This window comes from Phyllobates terribilis, unplaced genomic scaffold, assembly GCF_046119375.1.
Source record: "Phyllobates terribilis strain yellow unplaced genomic scaffold, ASM4611937v1 Scaffold_5__5_contigs__length_657084704, whole genome shotgun sequence".
In the NCBI taxonomy this organism is placed as follows: Eukaryota; Metazoa; Chordata; class Amphibia; order Anura; family Dendrobatidae; genus Phyllobates; species Phyllobates terribilis.
In genome coordinates, this window is record NW_027362765.1 from 17,163,433 (window position 1) to 17,185,345 (window position 21,913).

Sequence of the window (21,913 nt, forward strand, 5' to 3'; positions counted from 1 at the left end):
ATATATTAGTAATGTCCCCTGTGTGCCCCCATATATTAGTAATGTCCCCTGTGTGCCCCCATATATTAGTAATGTCTCCTGTGTGCCCCCATATATTAGTAATGTCCCCTGTGTGCCCCCATATATTAGTAATGCCCCCTGTGTGCCCCCATATATTAGTAATGTCCCCTGTGTGCCCCCATATATTAGTAATGTCCCCTGTGTGCCCCCATATATTAGTAATGTCCCCTGTGTGCCCCCATATATTAGTAATGTCCCCTGTGTGCCTCCATATATTAGTAATGTCCCCTGTGTGCCTCCATATATTAGTAATGTCCCGTGTGCCCCCATATATTAGTAATGTCCCCTGTGTGCCCCCATATATTAGTAATGTCCCCTGTGTGCCCCCATATATTAGTAATGTCCCCTGTGTGCCCCCATATATTAGTAATGTCCCCTGTGTGCCCCCATATATTAGTAATGTCCCCTGTGTGCCCCCATATATTAGTAATGTCGCCTGTGTGCCCCCATATATTAGTAATGTCCCCTGTGTGCCCCCATATATTAGTAATGTCTCCTGTGTGCCCCCATATATTAGTAATGTCGCCTGTGTGCCCCCATATATTAGTAATGCCCCCTGTGTGCCCCCATATATTAGTAATGCCCCCTGTGTGCCCCCATATATTAGTAATGTCGCCTGTGTGCCCCCATATATTTGTAATGTCCCCTGTGTGCCCCCATATATTTGTAATGTCCCCTGTGTGCCCCCATATATTTGTAATGTCCCCTGTGTGCCCCCATATATTTGTAATGTCCCCTGTGTGCCCCCATATATTAGTAATGTCCCCTGTGTGCCCCCATATATTAGTAATGTCCCCTGTGTGCCCCCATATATTAGTAATGTCCCGTGTGCCCCCATATATTAGTAATGTCCCCTGTGTGCCCCCATATATTAGTAATGTCCCCTGTGTGCCCCCATATATTAGTAATGTCGCCTGTGTGCCCCCATATATTAGTAATGTCCCCTGTGTGCCCCCATATATTAGTAATGTCCCCTGTGTGCCCCCATATATTAGTAATGTCGCCTGTGTGCCCCCATATATTAGTAATGTCCCCTGTGTGCCCCCATATATTAGTAATGCCCCCTGTGTGCCCCCATATATTAGTAATGTCGCCTGTGTGCCCCCATATATTAGTAATGTCGCCTGTGTGCCCCCATATATTTGTAATGTCCCCTGTGTGCCCCCATATATTTGTAATGTCCCCTGTGTGCCCCCATATATTTGTAATGTCCCCTGTGTGCCCCCATATATTTGTAATGTCCCCTGTGTGCCCCCATATATTTGTAATGTCCCCTGTGTGCCCCCATATATTTGTAATGTCCCCTGTGTGCCCCCATATATTTGTAATGTCCCCTGTGTGCCCCCATATATTTGTAATGTCCCCTGTGTGCCCCCATATATTTGTAATGTCGCCTGTGTGCCCAATATATTAGTAATGTCGCCTGTGTGCCCCCATATATTAGTAATGTCGCCTGTGTGCCCCCATATATTAGTAATGTCGCCTGTGTGCCCCCATATATTAGTAATGTCGCCTGTGTGCCCCCATATATTAGTAATGTCGCCTGTGTGCCCCCATATATTAGTAATGTCGCCTGTGTGCCCCCTGTGTGCCCCCATATATTAGTAATGTCGCCTGTGTGCCCCCATATATTAGTAATGTCCCCTGTGTGCCCCCATATATTAGTAATGTCCCCTGTGTGCCCCCATATATTAGTAATGTCGCCTGTGTGCCCCCATATATTAGTAATGTCGCCTGTGTGCCCCCATATATTAGTAATGTCGCCTGTGTGCCCCCATATATTAGTAATGTCGCCTGTGTGCCCCCATATATTAGTAATGTCCCCTGTGTGCCCCCATATATTAGTAATGTCCCCTGTGTGCCCCCATATATTAGTAATGTCCCCTGTGTGCCCCCATATATTAGTAATGTCCCCTGTGTGCCCCCATATATTAGTAATGTCCCCTGTGTGCCCCCATATATTAGTAATGCCCCCTGTGTGCCCCCATATATTAGTAATGCCCCCTGTGTGCCCCCATATATTAGTAATGTCCCCTGTGTGCCCCCATATATTAGTAATGCCCCCTGTGTGCCCCCATATATCAGTGATGTCCCCTGTGTGCCCCCCATATATCAGTGATGTCCCCTGTGTGCCCCCATATATTAGTAATGTCCCCTGTGTGCCCCCATATATTAGTAATGTCGCCTGTGTGCCCCCATATAGGGGTCATTCCTTGTCAAGTGAACCAATGCTCTTTTCCTCTATATTGTTGATTCCTTTGGGCTTTTGTCCTCTGGTAATAGTGTGTTAGAGAATGCAAAATGGGAAGAAAAGAATCTTTATACTTAAGTTGTTTTTTTGTTTTTTAATTAATTTTCAAAGTTTAACACCGTGACTTTCTGTGTTACCGGCCTTTCTGTCTCTCCTGATAATTCTGGCCAGAACCAAGGTGGAGAAACGGGATAAACACCCTCCTGCTCCCCACTGTCCAGGCTTCCACTCGATATGTCACAAGAGTATCTGTGTTATTATTTTACCCATCAGAACTCAAATGCAAAATCTTAAAAAGCATTTCCAAAAAATCAGTATATTCTAAAACTTCCCATGTGCCTCCTATGCTCCTAATTCACATCTGAACCAAAATGCAAGTTGGGATCTCAAAGGGCTTAAACTTCAAAAAAAAATAACTATATGAACAGTGTCAATATGAAAATCGGAAAATCAGATCTGCTCAGCCTGTGGTCTGAGGGTGTGGAGTCTTTATTTTCCAAATAAAATATAAAAGGTTTCATGACTTGTCCTGATCGTAAACCAGGCAAATGATTAGATAAATCTATAGTGGATACAGGGAAAGGTTTTTACAGTAGCAATGACGTGATCTGAATTATACCTGGCAAAAAAGACTGTCTATGAAAGTGAACGGGAAGAAAACTCATCTGCTTCTTGCCAGTTTGAAAGAGATCTATGTTTTTTTTTTTTTTTAAATTCATCTGCGAAAATAGGATTTTCAAAATGTGCAGACCTGCGACCTAAGAATTGTGTCCTGGCTGGTAGTAGTGGTGCACAGTCAGTATGCGTATGTAATCCGGATTCCAGGCAAGGAGTGTAGCAGAGACAAAGAGCAGGACAACGTCCTTAGGTCAGGCCATCAGGCCTACTGAAAGGGTACGCAATTTTACCCAGGGTGAGTAGGAGGCCCAATTAAAGGGGATTAAGTTAATGGGGTATTCCAATCTCCAAGATCCTATCCCAATAGCAACTAGCTAACTGACTGTCAGCCGTCGAGGTACTGCAATGCTTGCACATGATTAAAGAGACATAGCGAATCAGAAAAACTATACTACATTTCTATTTGTTTCCAACTTGTTACCATTAAGACTCCTAAAGTCGAAACACATCAACACCAGAGCACTGTCCTGTTTGTGACCTGATTTTAATGTAAATGTAATAAAGTTGTCAAGATTTTACCAGAAATGTCAGCTTTTTTTCTGTTATAAAGGAGTGTGTGACCCTCGTCGAATGGGCTTTCAGAGTACTTTTGAGTTGTCGCACCGATGCATCTCAGCAAGTGAGGTCCTCACAATTCAACTTGTAGTTGTGAAGGTCCGTAGCGACACATGGGCCTTCCCATAATGGTTAGTTGGACTGTTGTAGCTTGTTACAAAAGTTATGTGATGCTATATGTAACCAGAAAGTTCCTGATTCTGCATAATGTAGAAGAAGCATTCATAAAGTGTTGTGCTTGGTATCTGATGTATATAAACACTTGGTCAAAAATGTTGGTACCCCTCGTTTAATGAAAGAAAAACCCACAATGGTCACAGAAATAACTTGAATCTGACAAAAATAGAATTAGACTTACCGGTAATTCGGTTTCTAAGGCCCTCCACGACAGCACACCTGGAGGTAGCCTCCCCATCCTAATTAGGGACAGGAAAACAAGAGGTTAAATAGCCCCTCCCTGCTACTATCCCCAGTGTTTTCAAAGGACCACACAGTATGAATGCTCTAAATATTGTATTAACACTAAGGATTTTTCCATCAATAAGGAAAGGGCGGGAATTACCCGTGATGTCGTTGAGGGTCTTGGAAACCGAATTACCTGTAAGTCTAATTCTATTTTCTCCAATCCCCTCCACGAGAGCACACCTGGAGTAATACCAAAGAATGAATCTTAGGGAGGGACAACAGCGTGAAGGACTTTCCTTCCAAATTCTAAATCTCTATTTGACACTACATCTAATCTATAATGTTTAGCAAAGGTATGGACAGACGACCACGTAGCTGCCCTTAAAAAACTGCTCGTTGGATGCACTAGCCTTTTCAGCCCAAGAGATCGACATAGCTCTAGTAGAATGAGCTTTCAAGGATTCCAGAGGAGGCAAATCTTGAACTATGTATGTTTCACAAATTGCTTTCTTAATCCAATTTGCTAGCGTATTTTTTGCAACTTTCTTCCCTTTCTTGGGGCCTCTATATTGAAAAATAAGTTCTGATCCTTCCTCCAAGTTTCAGTCTCACTCAAGTAGTGGATTATAGTCCTTCTTACATCCAATGCGTAGAATTCTTCTTCCTTGCTATTTCATGGATTTTGACAGAAGAACGGAAGAATTATGGGCTGAGATATATGAAAATCAGACGACACCTTGGGAAGAAAAGAAGGTTCCATCTGGAGGATGATCCTGTCCTCCAGAATACGACAATAAGGTTCTCTGATAGACAGGGCTTGGATTTCACCCACTCTCCTGGCTGTAGTCAGAGCTCTCAGCAATGCCGCTTTCCAAGACAATTTGTCTATATGTGCCTCGGCTATTGGCTCGAAAGCATGCATAGCTAGGCCTCTAAGAACTATGTTGAGATCCCAAAGTGGAACTATTTTAGCTCTTGTTGGATTTGTCCAAGAAGCAGCTGTCATGAACCTCTTAATCCATCTGTTCTGGGCCAAATCAGTATCAAACTAGGAGCTTAAAGTCGAGACTTGGACCTTATGTGTACTTGGTCTTAATTAGTGTTGAGCGAGTATTTGTTTGTTCCGAGTATGCTCGGGCCGAGCTCCGAGTATTTACAGCTGCTCGGTGATATGTTTGAATCGCTCCCGTGTGCATGATTTGCAACTGTTTAACAGTTTTATTACATGTGAGGAATGTGTAAGAAATAGACATTCCTCACATGTAATAAAGCTGTCAAACAGTTGCAAATCATGCACACGGGAGCGATTCAAACATATCACCGAGCAGCCTTAAATACTCGGAGCTCGGCCCGAGCATACTCGGCGAAAGGGTTAATAGAACATATTCGCTCAACATTAGTCTTAATCCTTTAGACAGACCGTTCTGTAGGAAATCCAAGATTCTGACCATGTCAGGCCGAAAGGGATCTAATGGACGAGGTTCATACCATAGTTTGAAAGCTTTCCAGATTTTTTCATAGATGGAATTCATGACCTGTTTTCTGCTTTTCTGCAGTGTATGGATCACCTCTACTGAGAAGCTTCTGGCTCTTAAGAGGGCGGTCTCAGAAGCCAAGCTGCTAGAGACAAATTTTGAGGGGCCAGATGGTAGATCGGGCCATGATGCAGCAGATTGTGGATTTGAGGAAGCATCAACGGATCCTCCATTTTCAGACTGCTCAATGTTCCGAACCATGCTCTTTTTGGCCACATTGGAGCTGTTAGAATCGTCTTGACTCTTTCTGACCTGATTTTTTGTAAGGTCCTTGGTATTAATAGAATCGGGGGGAAAAGCATAAGCGAGCCCGACTTCCCAAGGTTGAGCGAATGCATCTATCCCTGTTGCTGAATCCTCGGGGTCCAAGGAGAAAGAGGCTCTTACTTTTGCGTTTTTCTGGTTCGCAAACAGATCCATATCTGGGTATCCCCACTTTTGTACAATCATCTGAAATATTTCCGAGTTCAGACTCCACTCCCCTGGATGAATGTCTTTCCTGCTCAACAGATCTGTCTGATAGTTGTTGGAGCCCCTCAGGTGCAGAGCCGACAAGTATAGTAGATGATGCTCCGCCCAGTGGAAGATCCTTTCTAAGATCACTTGCAGTCTCCTGTTTTTTGTACTTCCCTGATGTCTTAAGTGGGCTACAGTTGTCATATTGTCCGAGTAGACCCTGAGATGTGACCCCTGAAGTAGATAATTGGCTGCCCATAGAGTTTCCTCCACCGCTTTCAGCTCTCTCAGGTTCGAGGATTGTTCTGCTATTTCTTGTGACCAGACTCCTTGAAAAGCCACGTGGTAGACTACTGCTCCCCATCCCCTTTTGCTTGCGTCTGTCTTGACCGATAACAAGGGAAGTTGAATCCATGCCGAACCTTTCTCCACATTTCCTGGACAGAGCCACCACCTTTAAAGATGTTTTCACCTTCTCTGATAGATGAATCCTGCTAGTGAGGGAACTTGGAGATCTGTCCCAACAGGAAAGGATGTAGTTTTGAAGTACCCTTGAATGCGCTTGAGCCCAAGGTACCACTTGAATAGATGAGGTCATGGTCCCGAGGACGGACATGGCGAATCTTATTGAAACTGCTCTGGTTCTTCAGTGCATAAACTTTCGACCTTAACTGAATATGTTTCTCTTTTGGCAGAAAAGAGGCTTGCTGCTGAGAATCCAGGAGAATTCCCAAGAAAGTCTTCCTGGTGGAGGGAATCAGATCTGACTTCTTGTAATTTATCAGCCATCCCAATGATTCCAGAATCTGAAGGGTCATCTGAACGTCTCTTTCCAAACTTGAAACTGAGGGAGCCATCACTAAAAAATCGTCTAAATAGGGGACGATGCTGATATTCCGTCTTCTAAGACAAGCTACCACCTCTGCCATGAAGGGGAGTACATTGAATTGAAAATGAAGTACCTTTCTGATTTACGGCAAATCTGAGAAATTTTCAGTAGGCCGGGTGAATTGGCACATGGTAGTATGCCTCTTGCAGGTCTATTGTTGCCATGACAAATCCTTTCACAATCAACGGAATCGTGGACCTTATCGACTCCATCTTGAGCCTTCTGTATTTCACATATTGGTTAAGATGTTTTAAATTGAGGATTATCCTGTAGGAACCTGAAACCTTTTTCAACAGAAACACTCGAGAATAATGACCTTCTCCTTGTTCTATGTGAGGCACTGGTAATATAATTTCCCGAGTTTTGAAGATTCTGAAGACCTGTAATTAGGAACTTATGTAATCTTGCAGACGGTAAAGACGTTACCTCTACCCTTCTTGGAGGCTAGGTAGCAAAGTCTATTTCAGCTCTTACCGCCACCATGTCCAGGATCTTTCTGTCTGAAGATATTAGTTGCCATTGTAGAAGGAAGCTTGCAATCCTGCCTCCTACCATCTTGGTGTCCTTGTCTGTCTTGCCTAGAACTTTGAAAGATATTCTTTCCTCTTCCCCCTTTTTGGTAACTCCAGCGACCGGTTTTACCCTTGCCTCTATACTGAAATGCTTGCTGCTGTTGCTTCTGAGGGGGAAGAAATGGTCTCTTTCTGAAGTTTCTTGGAATCTTCGGCTCTGGCAGAGACTTCTTCTTGTCGGATGCTTTCTCCAACAGCTCGTCCAAGACTGCACCAAAAATATACTCCCCCTTTAAACGGGATGGAACAAAGCTTAGACTTTAATGCGTTGTCCCCACTCTACATCTTCAACCAAAGAGCTCTTCTTGTGCAATTAGATAAGGCCGCCGATCTTGCCGCAATCTTGACAGACTCCGCTGAGGCATCAGCTAGGAATCCAGTGGCCCTTTGAAGCAAAGGAAGAGATGCCAGGAGGTCCTCCCGAGGAGTACCTTTCCAGAGATGTTCCTCTGGTTGTTGTAGCCAGAGAAACATGGAACGAGCTACACAAGTTGAAGCGATATTCGTCTTCAGTGAAGCCGCCGATGTTTCCCATGTCTTCCTTAGCAGACTGTTCATCTTCCTATCCATAGGATCCTTCAGCTGGGACGAGTCTTCAAAGGGAAGGGTTGTTTTCTTCGCTACCCTTGTCACTTGCACATCCACTTTCGGAATTTCCGTCCAGAGTTTAGCCGTATTTTCATCCAAAGGGAATCTATCCTTCATTTCTCCTGTAACACTAAGCCTTTTTTCAGGTGACTCCCATTCATCCATTATTAGACTCTGAATGTTGTCATGCATCGGGAACACTAACTTCTTCTTGGATTTCAGATCCCCAAACATCTCATCCTGAATTGTACGGGTTTTCTTCTCTTCCACCTGCATAGTGTCTCTCACTTGCGACAACAATTCTTCCATATTTTCAGCAGAAAAGTAATATTTCTTATCCTCCTCATGATCTTCACTTAGGACCCCTTCCTCAGGTTCCTTCGTGGATCCCAATTGTTCTGAATCAGAGGTATCCCTAACCGTATAATTTCTCCTTTTCGGTGAAGATGGACCCTTAACTCTGGCTTGCGAGAATGGCTGTGAGAAGGAGGCTAGGGAGGATTGTATTTCCTGCCGAACCATTCCCCTGGCTTCTTCCATAAGGGAAGGCTGTTCACCTTAACAATGCTGATAGTGCATTTCTTGCATAGGGGTTTCTTATGTCCTGAAGCAAGCTTTTTCCTACAAATGGTACATTTGCGAATTGTAGCATTTTCTCCCACTCTCGGTGCAGGATCCTTGTCTCCCTAAAATTAAAAAGGGGAGATTTAAAATACATCTTCGGATCCCTCTCAAAGGAGAGTGAGGAACAACCTTGCCCCTAAGTACTTACTGGTGCCGGGTTGGCGCTGGGCTCTGCAGACGCAGGCTTTGAAACAACACCCTCCATAGCAGCAGAATATTCTGTTCTAACTTAATGGTGTCTTCTCATCTGGATCTTTTATAGAGGAGACCGAGATCCAGCGCCAAATTTCCACCTATCTGGTGAAAGATCCTCCATTCCTGGGCAAAACCACGGTTTCCAGTTTGAATTTCCCGCCGCGTTCCACGGTGGAACGCAACTGGAAGTGACGTCCTTCAGGCCGAATACCTGACTTCCGGCGCATCCTGCATACGCGCCAGAACTCTGCCATGGAGGACAGAGGAGACTCCGGCTGGGGAGCTACAGGAGGCCCCCAGCCACCAAACCCCACTCAGCTTTACCCGAAGGTGCAGGCGAGTGAGGGGGGTCCCGCTCCAGAGGGAACAGGAGCTGCCAGGGAAGAAAGGCCGGAGGCGATCGCTCCCTGCAGCCTGGCACAGGTAAATTTAATAGGGCCCTGCTCGCTGGCTGCAGCCACCCTAGATAACCTTGTCATCCCATAGGAACAGAAAAACACTGGTGATGGTAGCGGGGATGGGCTATTTAACCTCTTTTTTTCCTGTCCCTAATTAGGATGGGGAGGCTACCTCCAGGTGTGCTGTCGTGGAAGGGGATTGGAGAAAGTAATAATAAATTAAAAATCTATGAAAATGAACAAATGAAAGTGTAGACATTGCTTTTCAACCCTGCTTCTACAAAATTAAAAAAAAAATTAAACTCATGAAATAGATCTGGACAGAAATGATGGTACTCTTAACTTAATATTTTGTTGAACAACCTTTTGAGGCAATCACTGCAATCAAACGATTCCTGTAACTGTCAATGAGACTTCTGCACCTCTCGACAGGTATTTTGGCCCACTACTCATGAGCAAACTGCTCCAGTTGTCTCGTGTTTGAAGGTTGCCTTTTCCAGACGGCATGTTTCAGCTCTTTCCAAAGATGCTCAATAGGATTTAGGTCAGGGCTCATTGAAGGCCACTTCAGAATAGTCCAATGTTTTCCTCTTTGCCATTCTTGGGTGTTTTTAGCTGTGTGTTTTGGGTCATTATCCTGTTGCAAGACCCATGACCTGCGACTGAGACCAAGCTTTCTGACACTGGGCAGAACATTTCTCTCTAGAATCCCTTGATAATCTTGAGATTTCATTGTACCCTGCACAGATTCAAGACACCCTGTGCCAGATGCAGCAAAGCAGCCCCAGAACATAACAGAGCCTCCTCCATGTTCCACAGTAGGGACAGTGTTCTTTTCTTGATATGTTTCATTTTTCCATCTGTGAACATAGAGCTGAAGCTGATGTGCCTTGCCAAAAACTTCCATTTTTGTCTCATCTGTCCATAGGACATTCTCCCAGAAGCTTTGTGGCTTATCAACATGTAGTTTGCAGTCTGGCTTTTTTATGATTTTTTTTCAACAATGGTGTTCTCCTTGGTCGTCTCCCATGAAGTCCACTTTGGATCAAACAACGATGCATGGTGCGATCTGACACTGATGTTCCTTGAGCTTGAAGTTCACCTTTAATCTCTTGAGAAGTTATCCTGCGCTCTTTTGTTACCATTCGTATTATCCGTCTCTTTGATTTGTCATCAATTTTCCTCTTGCGGCCACGTCTAGGGAGGTTGGCTACAGTCCCATGGATCTTAAATTTCTGAATAATAAGTGCAACTGTAGTCACAGGAACATCAAGCTGCTTGGAGATGGTCTTATAACCTTTACCTTTAATAAGCTTGTCTATAATTTTCTTTCTAATCTCCTGAGACAACTCTGTCCTTTGCTTCCTCTGGTCCATGTCGAGTGTGGTACACACCATGTCACCAAACAGCACAGTGAGTATCTGTAACCCTATATACAGGCCCACTGACTGATTACAAGATTGTAGACACCTGTGATGCTAATTAGTGTACACAACTTGATTTAACATGTCCCTTTTGTCAGATTATTTTCAGGGGTACCATAATTTCTTTCCAGGCCTATTTCATGAGTTTATTTTTTTAAAAATTCTGTGGAAGCAGGGTTGAAAAGCAATGTCTGACTTTCATTTGTTCATTTTCATAGATTTTTAATTTATTATTACTTTTGTCAGATTCAAGTTATTTCTGTGACCTTTGTGGGTTTTTCTTTCATTAAACGAGAGGTACAAACAGTTTTGACCACGTGTGTACTTCTCATCAGGTTCTTAAGAAATATGTTTTTTTTGGACTTTGCTCTCCCTCATTCATCTCCATACCATCTGGTTCGGGCCTGCCAAGTACAATGGCAGCATGCGGCCTGGTTCGGAGATATGACTCCACCAGATAGGATTATATATCTCATATATAATATATATATAAGATCTGACTCCACCAAATATATAGATATATAATAATAATGATCTATATCATTATTATTTTTTTCTTTTTGAGGATTGAGGCCCAATTACAGCTATTGCTGTGGGACCTGTGATTTCTATCTACACCCCTGTGTATAGGATAATAGAGTATAATATAGTTATTATGAATGTGATGTAACTAACATTGTCCAGTGAATCTGTTTTCCCTATAGTGACCAGGGCTGTGGAGTTGGTAGAAAATGGACTGACTTCGACTTCTAAAATATATAATAAATTGGTATAGTAGTTCAGTGCAGGATGTGCTGTAAATGTTATCATACTAATTTGGGAAAGTTATGAAATGTCCTATAAATGTCTGTTCTATTCCTGATCTAAGGATCTCGGCTTTTAGTTGAGATGAATCTGTGCTGCACTTTATGTACATGCTCAGTAGTGAAGCTTCTCCTACCTGTAGTGTAGAGTCGGAGTTGGGCGTCAGATAAATTGAGGAGTCCTAGTCCGTGGTTTGGCTTACCGACTCCACAGCCCTGATAGTGATTGATATTTCTTTATTTCTTGTTGCTATAACTGGGATATTTTTTTCACATTAAACCTTTTCAGAACCTTTTTTAAACAACTCATTAGTGCGATCATACAACATACAAGCCTCTGATTGCTCAGGTGATGCACTGTACTACTGTAGTGCCGTGTATCATCACCTCCTGTCAGTGTAATACTAACTGCCCCATACACATGAGATAAGTGTTGGCTGAACGGTCATTTGGCAGACGACTATTTCTCTCTTCCCCATACACACACATATTCCTGTGGTCTGTATGAGAGAGTCGCCTCCAGACTCCTCTAGCAGAGGATTATCTACAGGAAGAACAAACGGATTAGCCTCTGAAATTCAGGAAGCCGGATCCTTCCCTGCCCTGACATCATCTGGCGGGAGGCCCCCAAATACATTATAATGTGTATGATTTTTAAAAGGTAACTTATTGGACGTTGCCTTTGGCACAGCCTTATAGACCTTCGTACATTGCAGGCTCAGACACCATGGGCGTAACGACCACAGTCGCAGCGGTCACCCGCAGGTGGAGGACCCACTGACGGCAGCAAACACTTTCCACTTCCTCACTCTGTGCCAATCAGAATAGTATGGGGCGGTGTTTGCTATCCCGGCTGCCGCCACATTTTGAATATTTGCAGCGGTGACAGGTGCTGTTCTCACCATGGTACAGGGTCCCGGCTGCACACTGAATGGGGAGAATATCCGGGCTCGTGTTTCACTGGGACAGCGTGTGCAGGCCGTGCGGGTGCGTGTAGGCGGCGGCATGGTGATGGCGAGATTGGTGTGATAATGTGCAGCTTTGGGATGGAGAACAGTCACATACATAGAGTAGTATGGAAATGCGCTGTAATACATGACCCAACACAATACTATTCTGACCACTGGTTCAGGCACATGTACTGATGCCAAAACCTCCCCCTTGCTGCCATTCTTCCCCGTGCTGTAGTGGCTTCTTATGCATCCCTTTTCTTATTTGGGGATGAACTTGCTTTCTTATTCAGTAGCTTCTTACTAAATTATCTTGAATTAGATGATGTGTGCTATCATGTCCCTGTTTTGCCCATAATGTAGGAGCTGGACAAAACTGGTGAGAAACGCCAAAAAGTAACAGCATTTTTACTCAAAAAGTTGCGCAAAAATTCTGTGACTTCTCAAAGTGTTTTACAACAGAATTCTGGGGAGAAGATATTCAACTCCGTAAATAATGGCCGCCGTAATTTTTTATCCCTTACATTTAGCAATTACAGTAATACAGGCATCATTAGATATTAGGAGGTGTATAAAGCACTTCGCATGCCTTCCTCATGTCAGGTTCCCTCTGACATGTAATGTAGGACATGAAAAATATCTGCAGCCATGTAATTGCGCGTCTCCATATTTTGTACTGGTCGATGGCTGTATGTGGTGTAACGACTGCGGTCGCAGCAGTCGCCGCTGCGACCGGGCTCAGCGGGTGAGGGGCCCGCCAATGTAAGCAAATAAGCTGGATGTGCGTCCTCGGGAGCACATTCAGCTGAAGTGAATTGCAGCACATGGATCCATAGTCCATTCTCTGCAATGCACTCTGCCGGCCAATCAGAGGCCAGCAGCTTACGTCAGCGTGATCGGGGGCACATTGAAGTGACGTTATGCACTCCCGTCGCTCGCTAGCTGAAGTCAGCTGCCAGCTTCGAGACAGGATGCCGCACGGCAGAGGAAGGGAGGGAAGGTGAGTATTTTTTATTAATCTTTGATTACACAGTGTTCATGGTCATACTACTACATGGATGACTATGGGCTGTGCTGTGCATTTTGCTGCATAGATGACTATGGGCTGTCCTTTATGGTACATGGAGGACTATGGGCTGTGCATTTTGCTGCATGGAGAACTATGGGCTGTGCATTATGCTTCCGTTATGGGGCCCCATGACTTTTATGTATGCTCCTGGTGAATATGATATAACATGGTCAATGACTTGAAGAGAGCTGGGACCACAGTGTCAAACATTACCATTAGTAACACACTATACCATCATGGATTAAAATCCTGCAGGGCACACAAGGTCCCCCTGCTCACGCCAGCACATGTCCAGGCCGGTTTGAAGTTCGCCAGTGACCATCTGGATGATCCAAAGGAGGCATTGGACAAGGTCATGTGGTCAGATAAGACCATAATTGAGTTTCTTTGGCATCAGCTCCACTCGCCGTGTTTGAAGGATGAGTACAACCCCAAGTACACCGTCCCAACCATGAAGCATGGTGAGGGAAACGTCATACTTTGGGGTGCTTTTCTGGAAAGGGGTCAGGATAGCTGCACCATATTTAAGGGAGGATGGATTTGGGTTCAAGTATCACAAGATTTTGGCCAAGAACCTTCTTCCCTCAGTAAGAGCATTGAAGATAAATCATGGCTGGGTCTTCCAGCATGACAATGACCCAAAACATACAACCAGGGCAACTAAGGAGTGGCTCCGTAAGAAGCATTTCAAGGTCCGGGTGTGGCCTATTCAGTCTCCAGACCTGAACCCAATAGAAAATCTTTGGAGGGAGTTGAAACTCAATGTTGCCCAGCGACAGCCCTGAAATCTGAAAGATCTGGAGAAGATCTGTATGGAGGAGTGGGCCATAAATCTTGCTACAGTGTGTGCAAACTTGGTCAAGAACTACAGGAAACGTCTGACCTCTGTAATTGCAAACAAAGGTTTCTGTACCAAATATTGAGTTCTATTTTTCTATTGTATCAAATACTTATTTCATGCACAATTTAATTATGTAAAGATCATACAATGTGATTTGAATTTTATTTTTAAGGTTCCCTGTCTCACAGTTGAAGTGTACTTACGATAAAAATTACAGATCTGACCATTCTTTGTGAGAAAACTTGCAAAATCGGCAGTGTGTGTGACGCACCCCTGGGCCTGTGTCGCGCAGCGTTGCGCACGCGGGAGCTTACCCGGAGCCGGATCTGTTGAGGGTTGTAGTCTCGTGGCGGTGACCCGGTCCGTGCCCAGGGAGTCAGACTAAGTGGCGCTGTATTAGCGGTAGATGTTGTACGACTACGCCACCCGTTGAATGCAGCGAAGGAGCTGCCGCTGCAGGGCAGACCGCTGAGGCCGGTGGTAGGATTGTGCAGCGTGATAGTATCACCCCCAACGGGAGGGGTATGGCCTCAGGGCAGCCGACGTGGATGATGGGGGTAGCAGGAACCACTCGGAGACGGTACGGTGTAGTTCAGGGTCTTTACTGGTGACAAAGATAGACCCTCCCGGAGTACTGGCTAGCGATTGGGGCCTGGTCAGTCCTTGAGCAGATGGGATCTCCCCTGGCCAGGCGGAGTTGTAGGCCTCCCAAACTAACTGTACTCTTCTGGCTACCTTGCTAGAGGCGGGTATAAGTAGCCCACGTCCCTGAGTGTACCGTGTGGTGCTCACCCGTATGGCCGGTGACTCGGGGCCTTCTAGTAGCTTCCGCTCCACGACGGCGGTACTGGTCCCACGCGTGTGACCGTGCCTTCGGGTTTCTTGGCCAGAGGACCTGAAATCCCCTGCCGGTCGGTTCCTGCTGCTGGATAGGAGTTAGTCCCCACGGCCTCGGACTCCGGGTCCGGAGATAGCTTCTCAGTCAGGGCGAGCTCTGCAGCTGCCAGCCCCTGACTCCTTGTAGCACTGCTCCCACAGAGCTCCTGTTGTTTCTTCCTATGCTGCTTCTCTTCTCTGTCTCTACTTCTTCTCTACTCACTAACCCTGCCTCAGCCCTAGGTTTATATAGGGGAAGTTCTTCCCCTCCCAGGACTGGGCAGGAGGTGTGGCATGCACAGGATCCCTGACCAAGAGACCTCCCACCTGCTCTCAGACATAACATTGCCGTTACTGTGGAAACCAGACCCCTGGGGTGCCACATTCCCCCCTAGTGAAATTTAGTACTCCGGGACTAAACATATTTTTAGAAAAACATAACAAGGTATAAACAATAATAATACAATAAGAAAAACACATAAAGATGGTTACGGCGTGTCCGCAACCGGGTGCAGTCTTTGAAGAAAAGCAAGGTGTCCATTTCACCAAAACAGGGAGACGTAACCAGGTAGGGGTCTGTCCTGCCCCGAGTCCTAACAGTCTTTAGTCCATTCCTAGGTTACGCTCCAACCATGTACAAGGATTCCCGGTAAATCCACCAAGGACTCCTATAAATAACTAGAAACACATAATTATACACAAGCAACAAGAAAAACAGGTAACCACAAATAAAACAATTTATACACTTCAAATCCTCCAACGTGCGGGTAACTGGCCTCTAGTGGCCCTAGTGGACCTACGGAGCTGACTGTCTAGCCCTGAACTACAGGGTGTAGGAGCTGTCAAGGGTAAACTGGGCAGCTGTCTACCGGCTCTTTGGCTCACTAGGGGTACGGCAGGCTCACTATAAGCAGAGGGTTGATCCTCCTGTTCTGCTTGTGTGGAGTCTTCTGCCTCCTGGACCGGCTGCTCTTCCAGCTCTACCTGTTGCTCCGTAGGCACTTGGGATGCTGGTTGGAGGAACGTGAGGACGGGTGCCACAACTGCACCATTGACTTGAGTCCAGGACCGAGGGAAGTCTCCGAGCACAGTACTAACCATATCTTCCCTTTCCTCTACGGGTCGATGATCTTCTTGTTCCTCTTCAGGGTTCTGTAGCTGTTCAGGACACTTCTTCAGGTGATCCCGGGATACAATGGCTATGGTCTCCCCTCCGTCTTTACTGATGGTACAGACTTTCGGGTTTTCGTGGCTTGAGGGCAGTACGGTGTACGGGTCCTTCTCCCACTGGTCGTCCAACTTGTGGAGCCGTCTTTTCCTCTTCAAGACCTGCTCTCCGGGTACCAGGGGAACAGCGGGAGCATACTGGTTGTAAGTTTTCTCTTGTCTTTCCCTAGCCTGACAGAGACTTCGCTCCACGCTCTCCTGTACTTTCCGGTACTGCTGCTGCCTCTCTGTGTCCCAGTCTGCTTCTGGTGAAGTGTCCTCGGGTGTCAGGACTCCCATTTCCAGGTCAACAGGTAACTTACCAGGTCTCGCCCTCATTAGGTAAGCCGGGGTACAGTTGGTGGAACCTACCGGGATGTGGTTGTATAGGTCCACTAGATCGGGCAGCTTCTCAGGCCACAGACTGCGTTCTTCCAGGGGCAACGTTTTCAGGAGATCCATTACCACCTGGTTCATTTTCTCACAAAGTCCATTAGTTTGCGGATGATAGGGTGTCGTCCTTATCTTCCGGCAGCCATACAGATTGCAGAATTCCTGGAAGACCTCCGCTTCAAAGGCAGGTCCCTGGTCCGTCAGCACTCGGTCCGGGTACCCGTGTGGACGGCAGAAGTGCTGCTGGAAGGCTCTAGCTGCTGTTTGAGCCGTTAAGTCCTTAACGGGGACGACAACCAAGAACCGGGAGTAATGATCCACAATGGTTAACGCGTAGACGTAGCCACTTCTGCTTGGGGTCAGTTTTACATGATCCAAGGCTACCAGTTCCAACGGCTGCCGGGTGACGATGGACTGCAGGGGAGTCTTCTGGCTGGCACGGTCCTTCCTTCTTAGGTTGCACGGGCCACAGTCTCTGCACCACCTCTCGATGGTTCCCCTCATGCCTACCTAGTGGAACCGCCCACGCAGCAGGAACTCCAGCTTCTTCCATCCGAAGTGTCCAGCCCCGTCGTGGTATGCCTCCATCACCATGGCTGCGTCTCTCCGCGGCACCACTACTTGCCAGATTAGTTCATGTGTCCGGGAGTTAACCATTCTGCGGCACAACTTCCCCTTGTAAAGGAACAGTCGACTCTTCTCAGCCCACAGTTGCTTGGCTTCCTCCGGAGCGTCTGGGTCAAGGCGAGCCTCTGGCCGAGTCAGCATCTCCTTTACCAGCCGGACGGCAGGGTCACTGTCTTGCGTTTCCTCCCAGTTGTAGTGAGGCAAGGGGTTAAACGTAGCGGCTTGCTTACTCCTTACCCGATGGGAATACTGGATAGTCCCATGACGGTGGAACGCGGGGAGTTCGACTTCTTCCAGTCCCTCTGGATCTTCTCCTACATCCGGTAGGTTTGGCATCCTGGACAGGGCGTCCGCGTTGGTATTGGAGTGTCCTGCCCGGTATTTGATTGTGAACTCGTAGTTGGACAGACGGGCCATCCATCTCTGCTCTAGGGCACCGAGTCTTGCCGTGTCCAGGTGTGTCAACGGGTTGTTATCCGTGTACACGGTGAACCGGGAAGAAGCGAGGTAGTGCTTAAAGCGTTCGGTGACTGCCCACACCACTGCCAGGAACTCTAGCTTAAATGAGCTGTAATTCTCAGGGTTTCTTTCGGTGGGTCGCAGTTTTCGGCTAGCGTAAGCGATTACTCGTTCTTTCCCCTGCTGGATCTGGGACAGTACGGCTCCTAGCCCGATGTTACTTGCGTCGGTGTAGAGGATAAAGGGCTGGCTGTAATCAGGGTACGCCAGGATTTCATCCCCCGTGAGGGCCATCTTCAGCTGGCGGAAGGACTCTTCTTCTAACTTCTCCCATTTGAAGGGCGGCTTCTGGTTCTTGGCCTTCCGGGACTGGCCTATCAGGAGGTCCTGCATAGGAGCTGCCTTTTTGGTGAAACCGGGGATGAATCTGCGGTAATAGCCTACCAACCCGAGGAACTGCCGCACTTCCTTTACACTGGAGGGACTTGGCCATTCCTTAATTGCGGTGATCTTATCAGGGTCGGGAGCCACTCCGTCAGCGCTCACCACGTGTCCCAGGTACTGCACCTTTGGTTTCAAGAGGTGACACTTGGAGGGTTTTACCTTTAAGCCGTAGCTTGCCAGAGCTTCGAACACTTCCGCCAGGTGTTTCAGGTGGTCCTCATAAGTCTTGGAATATACGATGACATCGTCCAGGTACAACAGGACCGTCTCGAAGTTTTTGTGGCCCAGACAGCACTCCATTAATCGTTGGAAGGTTCCCGGTGCGTTGCAGAGTCCGAACGGCATGCAGGTAAACTCGCTAAGTCCCATCGGGGTGGTGAATGCGGTCTTCTCCCGGTCCGCCTCTGCTACAGGAACCTGCCAGTACCCGCTAGTGAGATCCAAGGTAGAGAAGAAGTTAGCAGATCTTAAAGCAGCCAAAGACTCCTCTATCCTTGGTAAGGGGTACGCATCCTTGTGTGTGATACGGTTAATTTTCCGGTAATCTACACACATCCTCATGGTGTTGTCTTTCTTTTTGACTAAGACTAGTGGAGCTGCCCAGGGGCTACAGCTATCCCTGATCACCCCAGCCTCCTTCATGTCCCTAAGCATCCCCTTGGCGTGTTGGTAGTGTGCAGGGGGTACGGGTCGATACCTCTCTTTTATGGGAAGATGGTCTCCCGTGGGGATGTGGTGTTCTACCCCTTTGACTCGCCCGAAGTCTAACGGGTGTTTACTAAACACTCTCTCGTACTCTTGAACCACCCGATAGACTCCCTGTTTCTGGTGTGAGGGAGTGGAGTCAGTACCCAAATGTAGTTGCTGACACCAGTCCTCCATTGTTTCCTTAGAGCCGTTACCTTCCTCCGGGGAAGATGGAGGCAAGGGTTCTACGGACTGTATGGAATTTTGATTGATGGTATACAATTTGGCTAGCGTGGCATACCGGGGCAGGTACACTTCCCTCTTCCCGATATTTATTATGCGAACGGGCACCCTCCCATGGCGTACATTGACCACCCCCCGTGCTGTCAAAATGGTGGGCCTACTGTCTGAGTAAACTGGTTCTACCATTGCCTGGTAATCTCTACCTCTCAGACCAATAGCTGCCCGGCACCAAATCATCATTTCACTTTTTGGGGGCATGGCAATAGGGAAAGGGTCACACATTCTTACGCTACCAATCTCACCACCGGAGAGTTCTATCTGTTGCCGTCGCATCAGTGCCCGGATCTCTTTCTGGAGCACTCGCTGCTGGCCGGAGCTGGCGTTCTTGGCAACCTGTTGTAAAAGGAAAATCACCTCTGCAAGACAATTTTCAATTACATTAGTTCCTAGAGTTATCTTTGGGTGACTCTCGTGTTTGTCAATGTCTACAATGATCAGTCCCTGTGCTGCCAGTTCGACTCTACCGATTTTAATGGTCACCTCTTTAAATCCAATCTGTGGCACGGGCTGACCATTGCTGGCGATGATACTCAAGTCGTCGTCAGGGTAGCGGGTGATATCCGAGTCATTCCAGTACTGCTTGAAGAGCACGTACGGGATAGTGGTGACCTGTGACCCGGTGTCCAATAGGGCACTCATAGGGATGCCATCCAGTACCACAGGCAAGACTGGACGTCCTCCCACATATCTGTCGCGCCAGTTCGATGGGCCTGATGATCTTTTTCCTGGGGGTTGGCCCTCTACCCCAGGTTGTGCCAGTTTAAAGGACAGTACCTTGCCATATGTCCGGGTTGATTGCAGCGGCGGCAGATGGGTTGTCCGTCCTCGTTGTATCGGTCGCTGGGTCTTCCTCTGGCCGGTGGGGTCCTCCTTGGTCGACGCCACGGGATGTCCTCCGGTCCGGATGCCAGCTGGATCTTCCCTGGAGTGGAAACCTGTAAAGACTGCACAGTTCGGGTTAGCGCAGCAACGCTTTTAGCTAGCTCTTGGACCTGATGGTGCAGGTCTGGAGCCGGGTCATTGTTCAAAGCCTGCGCATCAGCTCCCACAGGCCCTGCCGACAAGGGCGCCGCCTCCTGGTGGTAAGTGGTAGTGGGGCGTCTGTGGGTCACAACGCCACCTGGTGCTGGTTCTCGGAGCACCCGGATGGCTCTGTCCTTGAACTGTGCAAATCCCAGATGAGGGTCCTGTAAGGCCATTGCCCGCAACTGGGTTCGGTGGGCATTGTAATATAAACCCTCTATAAATTGTTCAGTCAACAGCCTGTCCTCGTCTCCCACGCCGTCAGGGTCGGTCTGCTTAATGGCTCTCAGGGCCTCTTGTAGGTTCAGGGCATAGTCCCTTATACTCTCATGTGCCCGCTGTTTGCACCCGTAGAATCTAAGCTTGATCTCGGCTGAGGTACGGGTATCAAAGGTGTCCCTCAGCCGGGTTAGTATCTCTGCGACAGTCCTCCTCCCAGGTGGCCAGGACTTTACCTCCCTTTGGGCTGCCCCGGTTAATTGGGCCACCAGGATGCTCACTTTTTGCTCCTCTGTGAGGGTATACACCTGGAAGAGGCTATCCAGCTTTTCTCTAAAGTCATGCAGGGTATGTGACTCCCCTGAGTACTGGGGTAGCCAGGCTGCCCCCGGGATATAGGGCATGGTGAAAGGCATGACCGCAACGGCGGTGGCGCTGGCAGGGGTTGAAGCGGTGAAGCTCTCCTCCGTATCCGAAATCCTTCTCCCCCCTAGTGGACCGTGGCCTACCTTGCGATGATCCTCTTCCGTAGGCCGCGGCTCCGCAGTGGATCGTCAGGGTTGAGGACCTTCCGTCGCGCTCCTGTGACGTCAGCGTCTGCTGGGCTCCTTCCAGGACCTTACGCGACGTCTGGACGTGAGGCGGGGCTTCAGTTCTCGCGCGCTTTTGGAGTCCACGCCCCTCTTCTTCCCGCGCGGCGTCTTCAAGATGGCGTCCAACGGCGGGAAAACTCCACGGAAGGCGGGAAGAAGGCTGAAAATGGCGCCGGATGGCGGGAATCTTCACCGATGGCGGGAAGAAGGCTGAAGATGGCGCCGGATGGCGGGAATCTTCACCACTGGTAAGTTTGAACAGTCTTTTTCAGGCACGCAGTACCCGGTGGTTGCGGGCACGAAATCCTGCCGACTACGCCAAAAGTTGAAGCACCCCTGGGCCTGTGTCGCGCAGCGTTGCGCACGCGGGAGCTTACCCGGAGCCGGATCTGTTGAGGGTTGTAGTCTCGTGGCGGTGACCCGGTCCGTGCCCAGGGAGTCAGACTAAGTGGCGCTGTATTAGCGGTAGATGTTGTACGACTACGCCACCCGTTGAATGCAGCGAAGGAGCTGCCGCTGCAGGGCAGACCGCTGAGGCCGGTGGTAGGATTGTGCAGCGTGATAGTATCACCCCCAACGGGAGGGGTATGGCCTCAGGGCAGCCGACGTGGATGATGGGGGTAGCAGGAACCACTCGGAGACGGTACGGTGTAGTTCAGGGTCTTTACTGGTGACAAAGATAGACCCTCCCGGAGTACTGGCTAGCGATTGGGGCCTGGTCAGTCCTTGAGCAGATGGGATCTCCCCTGGCCAGGCGGAGTTGTAGGCCTCCCAAACTAACTGTACTCTT

General features: G+C 47.8%; 1 protein-coding gene across 1 annotated transcript in view; it reads left to right on the forward strand.

The window, feature by feature from the left end:
• Positions 1–21,913, forward strand: part of LOC141270547 (uncharacterized) — a 121,415-nt gene that overhangs the window by 80,291 nt on the left and 19,211 nt on the right. The window lies entirely within an intron of this gene.